Source organism: Dermacentor variabilis, chromosome 1, assembly GCF_050947875.1.
Source record: "Dermacentor variabilis isolate Ectoservices chromosome 1, ASM5094787v1, whole genome shotgun sequence".
Lineage (NCBI taxonomy): Eukaryota > Metazoa > Arthropoda > Arachnida > Ixodida > Ixodidae > Dermacentor > Dermacentor variabilis.
The window spans coordinates 289428360-289446957 of record NC_134568.1 but is presented as its reverse complement, the minus strand read 5'-3'; the positions used below and the strand labels follow the sequence as shown (position 1 = coordinate 289446957).

The window sequence follows — 18598 nt, the reverse complement described above, 5'->3', positions numbered from 1 at the left end:
GCTCCAGGTCTATTGAATCCTTCCTTCCAATCTTTGCAAGCCGGAAGGAAAATGCGAAAAATTGCCACTGTGTCGTTCGCTCATCGTATATCGACGCCTGCAGTCAGATGTGAGTTTCCATGACTTGACTTATGGATTCCACGTCCCAAAATTTATTGTTGGAGCGATCGCGAGAAACATAAAACAACACTGGTGTTGTATTCTTGTGTGTCCGTAGGCATTCTTTTCTTTTTTGGTAAGTGGTGGGTCGGGGAGGGGGGTGTTTTAGTGCTGAATTAATTGAATGTTCAGAAAATTGATCGCGGTTCATAGAGCGGACATTCGTAGCTGGCTGGCTTCTTCCAGTGGCGCTTCCTTACGCTTGGTAATTGCTAATTCGAGCCATCGTATTTTTTTTTTCTCGGGAGACGTTACAAGTTTCCGTATGGTTATGTTAGCGTGGGTACACTTGTGAGTGCAGCCGAATGCTGGCGCTGCCAGTGCGTCTGACCTCAACGACCTGGTATTGTCAGTGAAGCTGCATGGGACGTGATTACTTGACCCTTGACGAACAAAGACACAGGTACCGGTGGCTCGTGTTTTAATATTATCATGCCACTTCTGCAAGAGTCAGTCCTCCTCCTCCCTTCGCCCACAGACACACACATACTTTTTTTTTTCCTGCGTCGATTGTCTCTTCGTTGTTCGTTGGCCCCGTTAGGCGAGTGCATAAACATATCCGACAAAGCACAACTTCTTTGTGCCAACCTTTGTACTGCAAACTTCGGTATCGCCATTCGGTGTCGTCACTGTTCCCCCCCAGTGAACCCCGGTGCAGTCTGCCATTTTGCCTGGCACGCCGCGGGCGGTTTCGTAGAGGCGGTCCCCGAGCAACTTGATGGCGCTTTCAACACGCTGTTTCCCCGCGGCGTTAAAGTCTTTCACGCTCGGCGGGAGCCGTCCGGATAAAACAAAGCAAAAGGCACAATGAGGATACCCGTCGTTTATTCAGTGAGGGGCTCCGTTCGGGCAGCTCAGTTACGCACTTTGCGGCTACCGGGCGCGCGCGACCCCGTTTGTCCGAGGCGTTGCAGTCGTTTGTGTGCATCGGACCGCCTTGGCGAACGCGCGTACACATCATTGTGAGCGCACGCGATGCAGGCCCGCTAATGTCTCGCGCGCCTTGTTTTCGCAAACTGTGTTTGCCGGCCAGCCCGCGCGGAAGAGATTGTTTCGAATCATTGAGGATATGGGCTTCCGCGCCTTGTGCCGCATTGCCCGCATGCTGGATGGCACGGCTGCCCTTTCGCAACCCGCTTTGCGGAGCTCGCGTCGGCGCGCGTTTTTACGCAGCGCGCAGCGTGTGGTCCGCGCGTCCACAAGGCGTGCCTCGGTGGCCCGTTCGCCTGCGACCGTGGGGATGCTGTTCAAAAGATCGGTTCGAAATAACCTTGGACGCGCACGAGACGTTTTGCACAGAACCGAGCGTTTTGGGCGATCTTTTAACTTGGCGATAAGATGTTAGCGACTAAATACCCTTTAGGGGGGCTAAGGCAGTGTCTAGGCTGAAGAAGACTGTGGGGAGAGATTAAAGCAAAACGCTTTTATTAATCAAGTACCATGCCCTACTGGAGGCCTTCCGTGGCTTGGAGCGTAGTTGGGAATGCTGTATGGACGCGTCGATTTCGGCACATTATTTATTTATTTTTTAATTTTTTTTTTACCGGGAAGGCGAAATTAAATTTATCCTATACACGAGGCCTTGAGGAAAGTTTGCATAGCTTTAGCACGAACGTCGGTGTTGTGGGATGCCAGTGTAAATTGCCTCGCCGGCCGTTCTTTCTGTGCCTTTGTTGACAGCTTATCGCACGCTGCGTCTATAGTGCAGGGGCAAGAACCCATCGCAGCGTGTACTTCCTGTGGATCTCTTGGGACGTGTGTTATCAGCCGCCTTGAAGTCGCCGGTCGCGCCTTTCGGCGCCTCGTTTATCTGTCGTCGCCATGTGCATGCGGACAGTTCGGGAATAAAAGAGGGAGATAGATAAGGCAACTGCCACCGTCCTGGATGGACGGAGACAGCTGTTATGGTTGCTGTGGTTGCGCTCTCTCTCTCTTCGGGAGACTCCATGAACTTCAGCGGGGCAGCACTAGAAGGAAACTCTAATCCTACTGTGTGGGTATATCAGCGATTCGCGACTGCGCAATCCTTGAATCGCATCCAGGAAAAAAGATATGTTAGGATTGGCTATTTAAACGACACGGTGAGGTCATTTGCCCGCTGAACATGGAGTTCAAGAGCTCCTCAGAGGCTGCTCACTGATATGTGCGGTAAACATCTTGTACACATAGGCAAATATTTTGTAACAGGAATTGGTCAGTGTGTGTGAAGCGGCGGCGAACGATCAATGAATCAGTCATTCTCTTCCAGAAGCGCTTATCGTTTTGCCTTCGGCGCATTCAAGCGGCGGTCGCTTATACAAGAGCACGCTACAGCTGTTTCCGTCTCTTAGCGCAACTACGAGAAGTCGGCGGAACTGGTTGCGGGAGGCGCCCGTACGTGCCGGCGTGATTCACGCTTATTTTTTTTTGCCGGTGTCGCACTTAAATTTCCCGCATATGCAGATAGCGCGCATTCGCCGTGCTTTGTGTTGGAAGTTCCTGAATGTTCAGCAAGATGCGGAACTCCGGGTTCATATATATGCTCGGAGCATTAGGCGCGCTAGATCGGTTTTCAAAGAATAAGCAAGGTAAATATACCTGGTAGCGAAGCTTCCATAGGAGCCCATACGTTCAAAACATGGCGGTCCGTCGGCGGTTCATGGGGCTTAGCGCCATAGAGTTTCTCACTATAACACCTAGAGGGTAATCTGGCGCCACCGTCTATGGAAGTTTCTTAAGGGGGCACCGTGCCGTCATGGGAATGACGGTATATGTGTCTGCGAGGCTCGTGTTGGCTGGTGTTGTAAGAGGCTTCGTCTAAAACGTGGATATGGCTACATAAATAACGCGTTCTCAAAGTAAAATTTTCATAAAATGTTTCCATTCACGCATATTACATCTTTACTCACCCACGATGCATGACCAAGCGAAGAAAAGCAAGAACAGAGGACCAACTGTTTCAAAGCGAGGGCAAGGTAAATATACGTGGTAGCGAAGCTCCCATAGAAGCCCATACGTTCAAAACATGGCGGTCCATCGGCGCTTCATGGGGCTTAGCACCATCTGTATGTGGTGGGAACACTTCCGGCGGAAAAAAAAATAATGTGACGGCATGTCCGTTAAAAGCAGAAGTGACGTCATTTTGTTTTCGAAGGCGCGAAATTTGTTTTGTTGTCCTTCATTTGGAGCTATATATTCAAATGCCCCGCTATTCGACTTGATGGGTGTTTCGAGCTTTCAGCGTGGAAAGCGATGCAGGAAAAGGCCAGCCGTACGGTTGTCGAAATCGCATCCCTGCACAGAACATACTTTCTTTGGAAGCCGACGAAAGCTCTAAGTGTAGAGTGCTGATCCTATTGTCGGATGCCAAGCCCGTCGGTCAGCGCAGTCGCACGAAAACAACTAGACAATTATCTGGCGGTCGTAACTCACTGCTTTTGACTGAACAGATTAAGAAGCGATGAAGCTACCCGCGTCACCAAATTCAGACAAACTTCGACAAGCAAGAAAGCACAAACTGTGAGGGGGGCGTATTTCAACAGGTGAACTTTACGAGTGCGCCTTTCTGCCCGTTTCAAGACGTGCATTGCATTGCGAGTGATAGTGGCGTCAACGCCCCCTGTAGCGATGGGCGCTGAAAAGAAATGCATTTATTAACAATAATAAATTCAACTTGTATTTTCTTAACTCGTCACGAATATATAAAATTGAATAGGAATTTTATTTTCGTTGAATGAATCTAACTGTGTCTCATTTGAATTAAAGCACGAGTTTTTCTTTCCCAATGTTTGTTCCCTCCAAACATAGTCGCGCTTCAATCACTGCTCCCATAACCCCCCATGCTCATGTCGGTGACAATCTGTACTGAACCGCTTTTCGCCCGAAGCTTCGCGACCTATTTGAGTCGACCTTGGCGAGGGCGAACCTTGTCGTCTGTCCTCCAACTTTAGCGGCCCGCTGATACTTTTTACGTAACATGTAGTCGTACACACAATAACAAGTTTTCATAGTTAAGCAAAACATGTTTTCGCGTAATAATAAAGCTAAAACAGCTTTTCACGTGCTGTTCTAGTAGAAAATGAATCATTGTGACAGAAGGGACGGTACTTGCCAAGCGCGTCTTCAAGGTGTCCTGTCTCTACGAGAACGATGCCAATCCGAATCCACAATATACCGGCATTCCCATGCATAGCACAGTGCAGCAGCGCCAGATTTCCCTCTAGGTAATGTAGTGAGAAACTCTATGCTTAGCGTCATCTGTATGGGGTGCGAACACTTCCGGCGGAAGAAAAAATAATGTGATGCCATGTCGGTTAAAAGCAGAAGTGACGTCATGTTATTTTCAAAGGCGCGCAATTTGTTTTGTTGTCCTGCCTTTGGAGCTATATATTCAAATGCCCCGCCATTCGACTTGATGGGCGTTTCAAGCTTTCAGCGTGGAAAGCGATGCAGGAAAAGGCCAGCCGTACGGTTGTCGAAATCGCATCCCTGCACAAAACATACTTTCTTTGGAGGCCGACGAAAGCTTTAGTTGTAGAGTGCTGATCCTATTGTCGGATGCCAAGCCCGTCGGCCAGCGCAGTCGCGCGAGAACTACACAATTAGCTGGCGGTCGTAACTCACTACTTTTGATTGAACAGATTAAGAAGCGATGAAGCTACCCGCGTCCCCAAATTCAGACAAACTTCGACAAGCAAGAAAGCACAAACTGTGAGGGGGGCGTATTTCAACAGGTGAACTTTACGAGTGCGCCCTTCTGCCCATTTCAAGACGTGCATTGCATTGCGAGTGGTAGTGGCGTCAACGCCCCCCGTAGCGATGGGCGCTGTAAAGAAATGCATTTATTAATAATAATAAAATTAAATTTGTGTTTTCTTAACTCTTCACGAATATATAAAATTGACTTGGAATTTTATTTTCGTTGAATGAATCTAACTGTGTCTCGCTTGAATTAAAAAAACGCGTTTTTCTTTCCCAATGTTTGTTCCCTCCAAACATAGTCGCGCTTCAATCGCTGCTCCCATAACCCCCCATGCTTATGTCGGTGACAATCTGTACTGAACCGCTTTTCGCCCGAAGCTTCGCGACCTATTTGAATCGACCTTGGAATAGGCGCTGGCCGATCGTGATGGCAAACATACCATATTTGCACGATTCTAACGCCCACCTTTCTTTAAAATAAAAAGTGCCTTCATATATTTCCATGTGCGTTACAATCGTAGCTATTTCTATTCAAAATCACGAACAAAACGGATACATAGGTAAAAAAAAAAAGCTCATTGCAAGCTAGCTAACCACACTGCCATCGAGCGTACGTAGTTCTTTTACCATTTTACGCCTTGGTTTGCGGTCGCCATTTTTCAGTTTGCTGTACGACTCACGTAGTGCGTGCTTGTTCTCAACCTCCTTTTGTGGAAGTAATCCAGTGGCAGGATGAAAAAAAAAAGACGTTTTTATTACGAGGCATCCTTAAGCGTAAGGTGATCCTTCTGGAAGGAAGGGGTAAACGGGCAGGGTCACGTGTGTGAGGCGTTCCCAAGACAAGCGTCCGCGACTGGCGGCGACAAAGGAATTTCTAATGCATTAGCTGCAACTGAAGATAACTCTCTGTTGTCGGTACACAGCGAAAACGAGGTGTCGTCGGTCTTCCAACAGCGACTATCCTCTATGATTCAGCTGTGTGTGGGTCTGTGTAAGTTGCGTAACATCGTTTCAACACGGTACGCATCAACTCAGGTTTCGTTAGTTGATGTGCCGGGTAGAATCGGTACGAAGACATATATATATATATATATATATATATATATATATATATATATATATATATATATATATATATATATATATATACACACTGTAAAATAACTGCGCGTTACAATCGGGGGTGCGGTAGAATCGTGAAAATACGTAGTTTCGAAGACGCCCGGCTATTGAAAGGCGTTTTCTTGGCAACGAAAGAAAACTTTGTGATTAGGACCATGGGCCGTATATACGCTAAGTAGTGTGCGCGCTCGAGCGGTTCGTATAAAAACAAGCTTCGGCCAGTCGCTGCACTGAGCATAGCATTAGCGAATGCGGCGAGCCAGTGACCGTACAACAAATGTTACGAACAAAAACATCTGTGAACACGGCTCCTGATTCACCGTAGCGGTGCCCATGGCTGCCTTTGTTTGGATTTAATATAATGTTCTGAATATTCAAGGCCAAATTCACAAAGCTTTTCGCTCGTAAAGTACTGTTTCCCATTGGTTGGCCACGCGTGCGCTAATAATAATAAGGACAACGTCACGATTGTCTGATATCTTGTACGAACAGTTCTATAGCGCAAGAACTTTGTTTTGGAAAGAGGATTTCGTTCGCAAGGAATGTTTTCTTGGTCTGTGCGTTCGCTATCATTTCGCCTCCCATATATATATATACGGCAACTGACTGGTTCATTCTTACCAAATCGTTCTTGTGTTCTTGCGTATACGGAGGTCTTTGCGAATGCGCACCGTGAATAGGACACGAAAACATACGACCCATGTAGTTTTCAGAAGCCGGATTCGCAGCGCTTTTTTTTTTTATTGCAATATATAGACACTCCAGGCGCGTTTCTGCCGTCGCCGTGAGGTTCCGTATAAAGTCCAAGGGCGATAAAATAGTCGCCGCGCGCCATATGCAGTATGTGCGAGTGAAAGCGGGCAAGGGTGAGTCGGCGATCACGGCTCAATCTGGCGCACGCAAGGGAGGAAAGCGGGGAGGGAGCGCGCCGTCTTCCGTCGCGCGCAAGGCTCCGGGGGAGGGAGGGGGGGCGCTGGCGTTCTCCTCTGGGCGGCCGCGCACGCCCGCCATTGACGCTCTATCTTGAAGGCCATCTGCGACGGGGACAGAGTCCGCCGTGCGCTGTTTTCGCGGCTTAGCTCGCGTTTATGTGGGAGGAAAGCGCGAAGGTCAGTTTGCTCGCTGCACTTCCTCACTTCAGGGTTTTGGTAGCGAGTTTCCGCGGTCATCGAGTGAGACGTGTTCATGTTTGTTTGTGCGCGCGTGACACCATGCTTGTTAACTTGGTTAGTATGCCTATGTTTACAAGTTTATACGGCCGGTAAATCTACTATCCTTGCTTCGTATAGCTGTCCACTAATTTGCTATCGCAATAGATGGGCGAAATTGCGACTTTTTTTCTCGTAACTGATCTCGTGCCTCCGGCCGCCTTCGCGAATAATTTGCAAACTTGGCAGAAATCTACTGTTGCGAGCATTTCTAGCGTCATAACTTCTTTTGTGTATGTGCGCCCACTTCACTACGCCTTTCTAACGCGACCTGCAGTGGTATGACGCGCTCTCAGCAGATCGCCTAATCGGCGGGGAAACGTGTGTCTTTTCCTCGAAATGTGCAACTGTATAATAAACACGTACACAGCACCTATTATGTATACTCAGAGCGCTGTGGAATAAATCGCTGCAGGCGTTGCGGGTAGCTGGCGCGTGACGTAATAACAGTTGCAAGAAAAAAAGAAAAATATATGTTTTACGCACTCAGCGATGCGTTAATCTCCGAGAGCGACGACTCCCTTTCTTCGCAAACGCGCCTTCGACTGTATTATATCTGAGCGGCGATGCTGTTCCAGTCGACTTCATCGGGCAGAATCAAATAGTTTCTGGGCTCTCCCGCTTCTCGAGATCGCGATCGGCTCTGGAAAAAAAAAGAAAGAAAAATCTGTGGGCCCGCGCTGGCGACCCTGAAAGTGGCGCTACTCTGGAAAACGCCCGAGGTGTGCACCGGGCGCTGGTTTTAATTGCGGCCACTGCTGTCCGATCCCCGCGTCACACTGTATATAACGCGTTCACCGACGCGGTGAAGTCCCGAGTACGTACAAACACCTCGGAGCGCTTAAACAAGAAAAAAAAAAAAGAAATGTCCCGTGGGAAAAGCCACCGCGAGACGCCTGCGCGGGCGGCCTCAGGGTGGCCGAGCCGGCCCAATTGCGAACGAGCCCTTTTCTTTCACCGCGTCTTGGACGAGTTCCATGTCTCATTCAGCTCGCACGCATGTAGACGCGCAAGGAGATTTGGGTGCAACCAATGTGCAGCCCAGTTGCGGTGCACGAGCAGCCGCGGCGGCGTTTGTTTGCGGCGACAGCGGGACTTGGAGGCCGTCTTGTCGCGCCGCCCGCGGAGCGCACCCCCCTCTCCCCTTTCCTCACTTCTAGTTGCAACTGAAAGCGCCATTTGCGGACCGAGCGTGCCTCACTCATCGAGGAGCCCTTGGAAGCTCCGTGGGCACGACTCGCGGATGAATGCCACCTCGTAATGAGTCGAGGGAATGGGGAAATGGTTCTTTCTTTTGATGCTGCGAAGGGCGTCCCGAGGTGCATGGTGTAGGCCGCTGCGAAGCCTACGCGTTTTGAGTGTATTACCTGTTCGAGGCAGAAGCGGTGAATGGCGCAGTGCGTGGGAGAATCGGAGCGCTGACCGCGGCGGCCATTCCTTTCTTGAGCGTAGGAGACGTACGCACCGGTCATTTTATTTTGTCGCGCCCAGGCTCGTACCTGATATTAGGTGATTTTATTTTCAGAACTGCGGCTATACCTTTAGTCGCAACTGACATCGTTTACGACGCGCTTGTTGTGGCACCGAGGTTGGCGCTGTAACAACGAGCAGGCCTTTCTGACTTCATGCTACGCTAATCATGTCCCGTTCCGAAATGAACTCATGGAAGCGCTCGCATTCGCTGAGAACAGCAAAAACCGTCAGCTCGAGTATAGAAATTGATACGCTCTATTCCAGCTTTCGGAGGTCCATAACACGACGTCTCGCGCAGACTGACCTCGTCGCGCTCCTATTACCCCAGGCGTGTTGAATTTGCCGAAATTGTGCGCTACGGAAGCTGTCGTTGCGTGTTGTCTCCCGAAACGGTTATCCCTGCTTTGACTGTACAACTCTGCGGGGCGTGCTTTCCGTGACGGACCTTTGTCAGTGCTGCTGACCAGGCACACGGACACGTACACATTACCCGACCCGCGGCGCTGAATGTCGTTAGGTGCGCGAGCCCACTTGTATTATTACTTACTTTATTTACGGTTTTCCTTTCGCACGAAGTTCGCGCACCGTACTGCATGCCCTCTGCTTCTTTTCCCTCTCTGCCCTACTTTAACGTATGTCACCACGGCTGTACAACATATACTATATACAACGCATGGCAGCCTTCCCTTTGAGATATATATGAGAACAACGCTGAGATTTTTCCCCCCTTCCTAATCTGCGCTTGCCGAGCACTTTATGGTTGTAGCATTTCAAACTCGCTCTACAGCAGTTTCGGAAGTTATCACGCTTGTAAATTCCATTACTAGTCCGGGTTTGTATGGCCTAAAACTGCAAAATAGAGGTGCTGGTTTGCTCAGCGGGTTCGGACGCTCGGCGTTCTTCCCTCTGCATGCGTCTGCCTGACATCACTGTTCAACGAGAGGCAGCCAGAAGCAGCACGACCTCGAAGCGGCAGCATGTTTGTCTTCCAGCAGCCTGGATCGACGACAACTGGACGCACCTGTCCGTCGGTCGGCGGGGCAGGGGACCGTTTCATTGCTGCGCGCTAGCGTCGGCGGGCCGCGAGGAGGCGCGGATCCGCAAGAGCAACCGCGCGGGACGGAGCCTGCGGAGATCCTCTCGCTGCGGATCTATTGTGGGATCATTCACGACCGTTGTACTATATTTGTGTTCGCAACTGACCCAGTCTTTGAGTGTTCGAACCTATTTATGCTCTGTTCATGGCGTCGCCGGCGAGGAGACGCAGGACGGTGCACGGTGCATATGACGCTGTGCAGTCTCTCTTCCCTTCCCTCCCTCCATCCTCTCTCTCTCTCCCTCTAATCTATAGCCGATCCTGGCGCCTTCAGGAGTTTCCGTACGCGCAATGTGCGCAGATCATGCTGGCACTAAAAATGGTGTTTACCACGCGGGAAAGCCATCGGTTTTGGTAATTGTTTCGCACAGCCATCGCTGCAGGCAAGGCAATGGGGGAGAGCTAGTCGTCACAGGCGCGGTGGTTAATTCTTTCCCCCTGCGGTCCGTCGCATGGCAACAGCGAACGACGATGCCGCTGCGTTCCTTAATTCGCATTTCTCCGCCACGCTTAGCCGATTCGTTTCGCTTTTGTCTGACCGCCTGGCCAAATATTTTCTCCCGGTCGACTCTGGGTGACGCCTTGGAAGGACGCAGCCCCGCGGTGCACCGCGTCCTCCGCCCTGGTGCGGGGTGGGGGAGTGGAAGGAAGAGGGCAATTTGGGGCCCTTGTGTTTCGTGCCGTCTGCTCGTAATTGAGGCAGCGGCGGCACGCTTGACACTCGGCAAAGAGTGGCCGTGCTCGGCGCTTCTGCACCAGCAGGGGCAGGACATTGGCCCTGGGACGGCGCGCGATACGCGGACGCCGGCAAGAGGAGCGGCCGCCCCTCCGGATGAGTTTTTGTTCCTCCTTGATGCTCGCTCGTTTCCCCTCGCCGAAGGCTTTGTCTCTTCCCGGCGTTGTTGATGTGCGCCAGTATATATATATATATATATATATATATATATATATATATATATATATATATATATATAACGGCGCAATAGACTCGCGCTGCGCGTCTTCCTGCCTTCACGCAACTCGGCGTTGCAGGGCTCGAACCGACGTCCTGCGTCATGCTTCCTTGCCTCTTTTAGCGCCCTGTTCCCGTCGTTGCCAGCAACGAGGATTAGTCGCACCCCGTTGACAGGAAGCGAGAGAGCCGAGTTTCTCATGCGAAAACAACAAAAAGAGGCTTGTTGTGTTTCCTACGGTCAACGCCTTTCTTTCAAGCAAGCGGTGCCGTGTAGTGGGAAATAGTAAGCCATGAGCTTGACAATGTTCAGGCGCCGCACTGTATAGAAAGGAGCCCGTTAGATAGATAGATAGATAGATAGATAGATAGATAGATAGATAGATAGATAGATAGATAGATAGATAGATAGATAGATAGATAGATAGATAGATAGATAGATAGCCAACAGACAAGCTGTGCACAGTTGGTTAGACGTGCTGAGTTTCTATCGTTAGCTTAGCTTTACTTCAAACGTTCGTTATCAATGTCGTAAATGAGTTTGAGAGGTTTAAAACAAATGGTTCGCTTTTGGTCTTGGTGCCATCGGCAACAACTTGGAGGTTTGCTGTATTGGGCTGTCCACGTTGAAAAGAGTGCAGTTTATTTGGACCGCGGACATCGAAATTGTATACAGAACCGGCCAGCAAAATTACTGCACATACATTACCTACATTACCTACACATACATGACCTACGTAGCTTGCCATTTACAACATAAATTTTGGTACCGTGGCAGACAGAAAAGTAAAAAAGCAAGTGGGGGAGAAGCGATGCTGGTGGTAAAGACTGCCTGCTTTCACGTCATGTGTGAGATCGAACGGGAATGACAAAACCAGGTTGCTTCATGACTATTCATTCATGATTATTACTTCTCTACTAATTTCTGAACTGCGATTGCACATCACCTGATGCTGACGTTGTTGTTCTTTGTCATGTATGAATGTATACATGCATGTGCATACAGGGTGTTTTTTTTTTTTTAGCTGCACCAATTTTTTTTATTGCTTAAAGGGACACTAAAGGTTTCCAGAAAGTTAAGTTAAAGTGATAAAGCAATGCTCTAGAACGTCTAAGGCGTCAATATAATCGCGAACAGACCTTTAGTAACCGAGAAATTGAGGCAAATGCACGACACGATTTGAGACCCCCCAGCGACATTCCGGTACTAGCCCGATGACGAAAGCACTCATCATCATAATTTATGTTGCTAGTACTCAACTACTCGTATTAAAAAGATCATTTCATTAGATTATAAGACTGAAGAAAATGCTACTTGTCTACTTCGATTCTAAGAAAAAAATAACATTTTGACGTCACCCTTGAGTAGTATGGGTGATCGAAAGGTTTCGTTTTCGCTAGACTCTGCGCGCTCGACTTCGCGCGGCGCGCGCTTTGGAGTTTCAGTTGTTTCCTTATCGCGTCGTGCTGCGGTGGTCCTGCTGGCTCGCGAAACTTGCATTTGGAGCAAGCAGCGAGAATTCCACGTCCATGTGATGTCGTGGGATGCGCGAACGGTCCGCGGAACTTGGCCAAGGGCAGTTGCAGCGGCGAATCCAACGTTACTTATCACTGTGTGCCGACGAGTGAACCTCTCTGTTCGAAGTGGTTAAGAGCCGTACCTCTGCCACAGTGCGCTGGCAAAGAGCCGAAAAATCACGTAATGTGCTCGCTGCACTTTCGTCCAGAGGATTACGAGTTCAACGCCGACTTACTGAAGTCGCGTGAAGTGCCTTTCAAAGCAGGCCGTCGTCGTAGTAGTACGCAACGACGCCGGCAGCGCGAGCCCTCAGCAGCAGGTCCCGTTCATCAGTGCTTAAATCGCTGAACTCGAGCCCAGCATCGCGAGCTAATGTGTCGTTGTCAGGGTCGTCCATTGCAACGAGTGTCGAAGTTGGCGTCATAAAATGAAGAACCAGCTTATCGTCGTGCGCTTTCCCTTCCGCTAGCCACTACAGTTCCGCTTTCGCGCTGCTGTCGGCTTTGTTTTGGTTCTGTTTCTGGCCGCGCGTTTGCGATTTGTGCAGAAAAGCCGTAGCGCCGTCTGCGGGCTCGCCGTTTTACTCACCGACGGCGCAACGTCACTATGAGACCATGACGTCATTACTCCTCGATCGGAGGGCGGGTGATTTGAACTGCGCTAGAGGTACGCGGACGCTTCAGAAAACATTTTCTCTTGAAATAAGTCTCTTCTTCGCACGAAACAAGCGTTTCGAGGTTCCTGGGATGGTATTTCAACAGTCCACGTTGACTTAATATTAACCTTTAGTGTCCCTTAAAGGCAGATAGCACAATTCTAACCCTTGATCTAAATAACTCGATGAAGCGGTCATTACTTGTACGAGAAATCAAAATGTTCGACTGAAGAATTAACGTAATTACGCTAATTAACTTTTTAAATTAGCTTACGCCTCATATTTCTATCTAAGAATTGTAGCCGCTGAGTTCTCAACGCGTATTCACTTGGAACGAATTCTCGGGACAGCACCAGTTCCGAGATATTAATTATCAAAGTGTCGGTCCAAATGCAATGGTGTTGCAGTTACTTTTGTGCTTCAGTGCGTAAAACAGCGGTTTCTTAAAAAGTAACCGGAACGCCAATGCATTTCGTCGGACACTTTGAAAATTAATATCTCGGAACCGGTGCTATCCAGAGCATTCGTTCCAAGGGAATACGCGTTGGGAACTCAGCGGCTACAATTCGTAGATTGAAATATGTGGTGTAAAGTAAATAATTAACGAAGCTAATTAGCGTAATTATGTTAATTATTCAATTGAACATATTGATTTCTCGTAGAGGTAATGGCCGCCTCGTCTAGTAATTTAGATAAAGGGTTAGAATTGTGCTACCTGCTATAGGCAATCTTTAAAAAATTTGGTGGAGCTAAAAACAAACACCCCTGTATCTCTTCCTAAACAACTCGTTGTTTAGGAGAAGATGGCCTCGAAACCGTTGGTGGGGGTCAGTAGTCATTGCACGAGCGGCTATTTGACGTGGCTTATTTTTAGATGACGACAAGTTCTGTTGACCTGGTGTCACTGAATCTGTGCTGTGTGACCTCTGTAGTCTGGTTCGCGTATATAAGCAAACGCGGCGAGAGTACACGGACGCGCATGCAGGGCATGAACTGCGTCGCTCTATGAAGCTTTCGTGACACTTGCATGACACTGCAGCGTTCATTAATATCGGGACCAAAAAATAAAAAGTCAAAGCGCGAAGGCAGTGATATCTGTTATATTCCTGCGACGTTTGCGGCCTTGCATGTATGGAAAACTCCGCTGGCGTGCGTGCATCGTACTCTTGCTTTCCTGCCTCATTGGCTTTGAGAACAAGTGCATTATGCCATCTCCATCGTGTGCCGAGCTCTGAAGACGTTTGCGTGCGCAGTGCATAATGTAGCGAGAAAGGCTACTCAAAACAGTGGCCCTTGTTTGCCTTTGGCGCAGGCGGGATGTGGTGCATACGAGCAAGTAGGCATGGCGCCTCCTATTATAGAAGTCGCATATAGTTTGTTCATAAAATCACGCAGGTCTTGCAGGCGTGCTTGCTCAATGCTGTAGTGTTCTAACGTCTCTTGGCATCTTGGTCCCCGTTCTGTTACGCGCAGTGGACCGACATTAATTTTAGCAAGCGGGAATTGCGTAACGCGCAGCCGTCGTTTGCAGAGCGCAAATGATTAAGAAACCGAAACAAAAGCTGATCAGCGCGACGCTTATTGGCTCTCCCGTGCTTGTCAGCGCGCCGTTTGTGCTGAACGACCAGAGTCGTTACGCGCACAACGCGCCGATCACGGGGTGCAGATACGCCGGCGAAGTGTAGCGATTCCGGTGCGTAATTGCCGCCAAGCCGTCGATTAGCGGGCGCTTTCGCGGCCGACGGCGCTACAGCGCGCCTCCCCACCGCCGCCCATTGAGAGCGGAGAGTTGCCTCGTTGCTCCCTGACGGCTGCCGAAGTATAATCGCGGGCACTAGGGGAGAGGAACGCGGAGTGTACTTTCATCGGCCGCTGCTCCGAGACAAGCTGCGCCGGGAGCGCGTAGTATAGTAGTACGGTGATGCTCGATTATAGGACGATCGTAGCCGGCAGCGCCACGTGGGGTCTTGTCGCGGCAGTGAAGCGCGCGCCTGGCCTGCGAAACGCGATGGGGCTGCTGCATGCATGCGCATGGTCGTATCGTTGCCTGTCGCGAAAGGCAGACGCCGCGTCGCCTCGCTGACCGAGTTGCGGTGCGACGTCTCCATCGGAGGAGGGTGTGGAACTCTGAGCCGTCGCGCTGTCACCTGGTACGGTTCTGGTCTAGATCGCGCGCGTGTCGCGAAGACGGCCTCCTTCGCCTCGTTTTTAGTGACCGGTCCAGGAAGGGCAGATGCGCGGCTGCGCGGATTCGAACGTCGGATGTGGGACACGAAAACTACCGAGTCCGGCGTCATCTCTGCGTCCCGCCTCCTCTGGGCACCGTGTGATTGCTGCGGTCGGCAAGATTGAGACGAGCGCCGGTTTTCATGCATACGTATACTATACACCCGCGCCGCCACGCGCGCGGTTGAGCGGTCCCTCGTGGGCGTTCCCGCGGCCAGTGCGCGTGCAGCGCCCCGTGTATGGGGGACGCGCGAAAGCGCTCGTGATTTGCCTGCATGCCGAGCGAAAAGTGGCGGCCGTGCGCAGCCTGGGTCAGCGGCCCATCGCGCCTTGTTTCCGTCACGACGTGGTCGCCCCCGTCTGACTGCCGTCTACAGCGGCGCGATCGGCAGCGTGCGCTTATATGAGGTCACGCTCGCGGCCGACCTTCGGAGCGGAGAGCCTGATCGGCGGCTACCGCAGCGCGGCTAATGTGCGTACGCACTGGGCGGCAGGCCCTCGCCGTCATTAATTACGGCGGCACCGGTTTTCGTGGCGCGACGCCCGCCAGGCGCTGATCGGCCACCGCTCCGCGTCGGCGAACCCTCGCTTCCTTTCCGCCGGTGTCATCGATCACGCGACCGCAGTGTCGGAACAGGAGGAACGTCCTGCAAGCTTCACCCGCGCCCTCTTGACAGGTGCACGGTCATGATTTCACCCCCGCGTTTCCTCTCTGCTGCGCTACGCAATAACGCGATATAGCTTTGTTAAGAGCGCGACGGCGAAGACGTCTTGCTGAATCCCGGTCAGTCCTGGAAGTTTAGCACATGTGTTGCCTGTGACAAACCATTACAAGTGGCTTACAAGTCATTACAAGCGCACTTGAGCTTCCCTTGTTGGCACTGCCTCTCCTGTGGCCGCTGCGTGCGCTTCTGGCAATTTGTACGAGAATGTCACTCAGTTATCACGAAAGGCAGGACTCGAGGAGGGAAAGGTAACCGTGGGAATCGACTATGAGCAGCACACTCGAAGTGGAGTCGCACGAAGCGCGGTGCCGCTCACATTTAGCACCCGGCTCGTTCGGGCAATTAAAAGCGTTCACGTGACATACATCGTTTTGGTATGCCGTGGAACTATTCATGGAGGACCGCTTGTGCGCGCTTTCCGCGTGCCGGTTCACCAACCACATATATGTGTCAGTTCAGACATGGCTGTCAGCTGTGCGTTTGGTGACGGGACTGTTGGAGGCGACCTCTCAGCAGTTTATTGGCCGGCGGTTAACCGCTCAGCGACGCGTGAAAAGCAGAACAAGAAACCGTCAATGCTTACCACCCGGTCAGTTTGGCTGCTCGAGGTAATTAAATGGAAAGAGGAATGTCTTTAAACGGCAGTGCTCGTGTTTTCCTTCGTTGTTGCCTCGCGCGACTGTGCGCTCTCACGGCCCAACGCAGTTATGTTCCAGCCTGATTGCGCAGCCCTCCTGCGTTTCCGCGCTGCACCCCGGGCATGTTTATCACGGGGCGACGAAAATTTCCCATGGCCGGGAGCGGAGGCTGAGAGAGGAGGCCCACTTAATTCTCTTTTCCGATGTTGACTCGGCAACGCTGCAGCAGACCGGCGTAATCTCCCCTGGACGTCGGTCTAGCCATGGCCGGAGCAATTCCTGTCGCGGGGACCCGTTTCCGCCTGATGCGGCGGTTTCCCGGGCATACCTTCCCTTTTATCGTCTCGTCTATATCAGTTGAACGCGCCCTCTGTTCCGGCGGAACCACATCAAGTAGCGCCGCGTTCAGAAAACACGAATCATTCCAATATCGATGACGCCTCAAGGCAACGCGTTTATTGGCAGCATGGGAATGAATATTGCATTGTACTTATGGGCAACGACGTGGCAGTAAAATTGCCTTTAACGCGTTCAATTACGTGGCTACTTTTTGTGGTGACAATGTTTCGAGCTCAATGACTTCTTGTGTTTGTGGAAGCCTGTGCCAGCGCATCGACAGCATCAGAATATACCATTGTAGCGCATTTGGGATTTATTTGTCTCGATAGTTCAACATTTCAGTGGACAGTTCAACTTTGCGAAGGACCGCGAGAAGTGATTATATGCAATTGTTCGTGAACCGACGTGGAAAGCCATCGACGCTGAAAGATAATTTCTCGCGCGTTAAAATGTTATGTCGCGCTTGCGAAACTGCAGAACTGTAATGTTCAGGCTCCAAAGTGTAGCGGGAACGGGAAAGTGTGAAAAGGTGACGATTTATAAGCTCACACGCGCACGCCGATGAAAGGAGACCTTTGTCTGAATGCACAGCCCCTTCACAAACGTTCCCAGGTCAACGCTCTCGAAAGTGAAGCTACCGGTGGGGCGTACAGTTTGTCATCCCTGGCGCTGCGATACCGCGGAAGACGGAAGGTTTGCACGCACACTGCCGCAGAGTTGGAGCGCTTGGAAGATTCACTGCGGCGGCCTGCCGCTCAATGTGGCCTGGGAATCTTTGAAGCGGACTGCACAGGTTGAAAGCTGCGCACATCCAACAGTAATGGCGGTCATGCATGGCGTCAACTTCAGAAACGACAAGCCGTTTTGAGGAGAGATTCTTTGGAGTGTGTAACTCGGAGGATGATGCTTCATGAAGCGCAGCGCATAGGAGGGGCGCAGCGCGTCCGTTTCCAGGGTGGAGTGCGCGCTGTGGAAGCCGAAAGCTGTGGTCGGGGGAAGCGAGCGAAGGAGATTCACGACCGGAAATGCGCCGTGTAGCTGAGTAAAAGAGAGGGGCAAAAAGGGGGGAAAGGGGGTGGAGACTCGCGGTGGTCCACCGAGGATCCTTGCTCTTTCTCGAGTGGAGGCAAAAACGCCCGGGGGCCAGGCATCCATGCGTCTCGCGGCGAAAGAGCACGTATGCATTGGTAATGCCGCCTCGTAAAAAAAAAAAAGAAAAAAAAAAGAGGAAAAAGAAAAGTGGGGGGAATGCGAAAAGGGAGACGCAACGAGAGGACGCGCTTCGGGCGACGGCGCTCGCGGAAAGAACGATGTCTCGTCCTTGTCGTCTTTCGTCATCACACATAATGTCGCGCGTGGTTTTTCGCGACGTAATTGCGGCAGTGGCATTCGAATGCAGCTGCATTAATTTCACGTATAGAACGTTACCACGCGTCTTCCCAGAAGTTGAATGAGCGGCGCCGTACAGCGATTGACCTCACTTCAGGCATGAACATCTCCCGAGCTCCGATCAGTGTTTTCCAGTGGTAGAGTTGTATACAACATCTAGGAAGGCCATAAATAGAAAAGAACGACGCACTTGTCGCGGTCTTCTTTTCCTTTTTTTTTTTTTTTCGTGCGTGGGTGTTATTGGGGCCACTTTATCATTGATCTGTTCTTGCGATTCGCTCACGAATTCCTTTATTTACCTTTGGCGTCTGCGTCAGATTGCGGTAATCACTATGACGCAAATGCACAAACAGAAAGACCCAAGGGCGTTTTGTCACTTATTGCCTTTGTTTTGCCGGGCGATAGCGCGACAACCAA

The 18598-nt window shown here is 50.8% G+C and overlaps 1 protein-coding gene across 2 annotated transcripts in view; it reads left to right on the top strand.

Annotated features, from left to right (window-relative positions):
• rau (RA domain-containing protein rau) overlaps positions 1–18598 on the top strand; it is an 80769-nt gene that overhangs the window by 1586 nt on the left and 60585 nt on the right. The window lies entirely within an intron of this gene.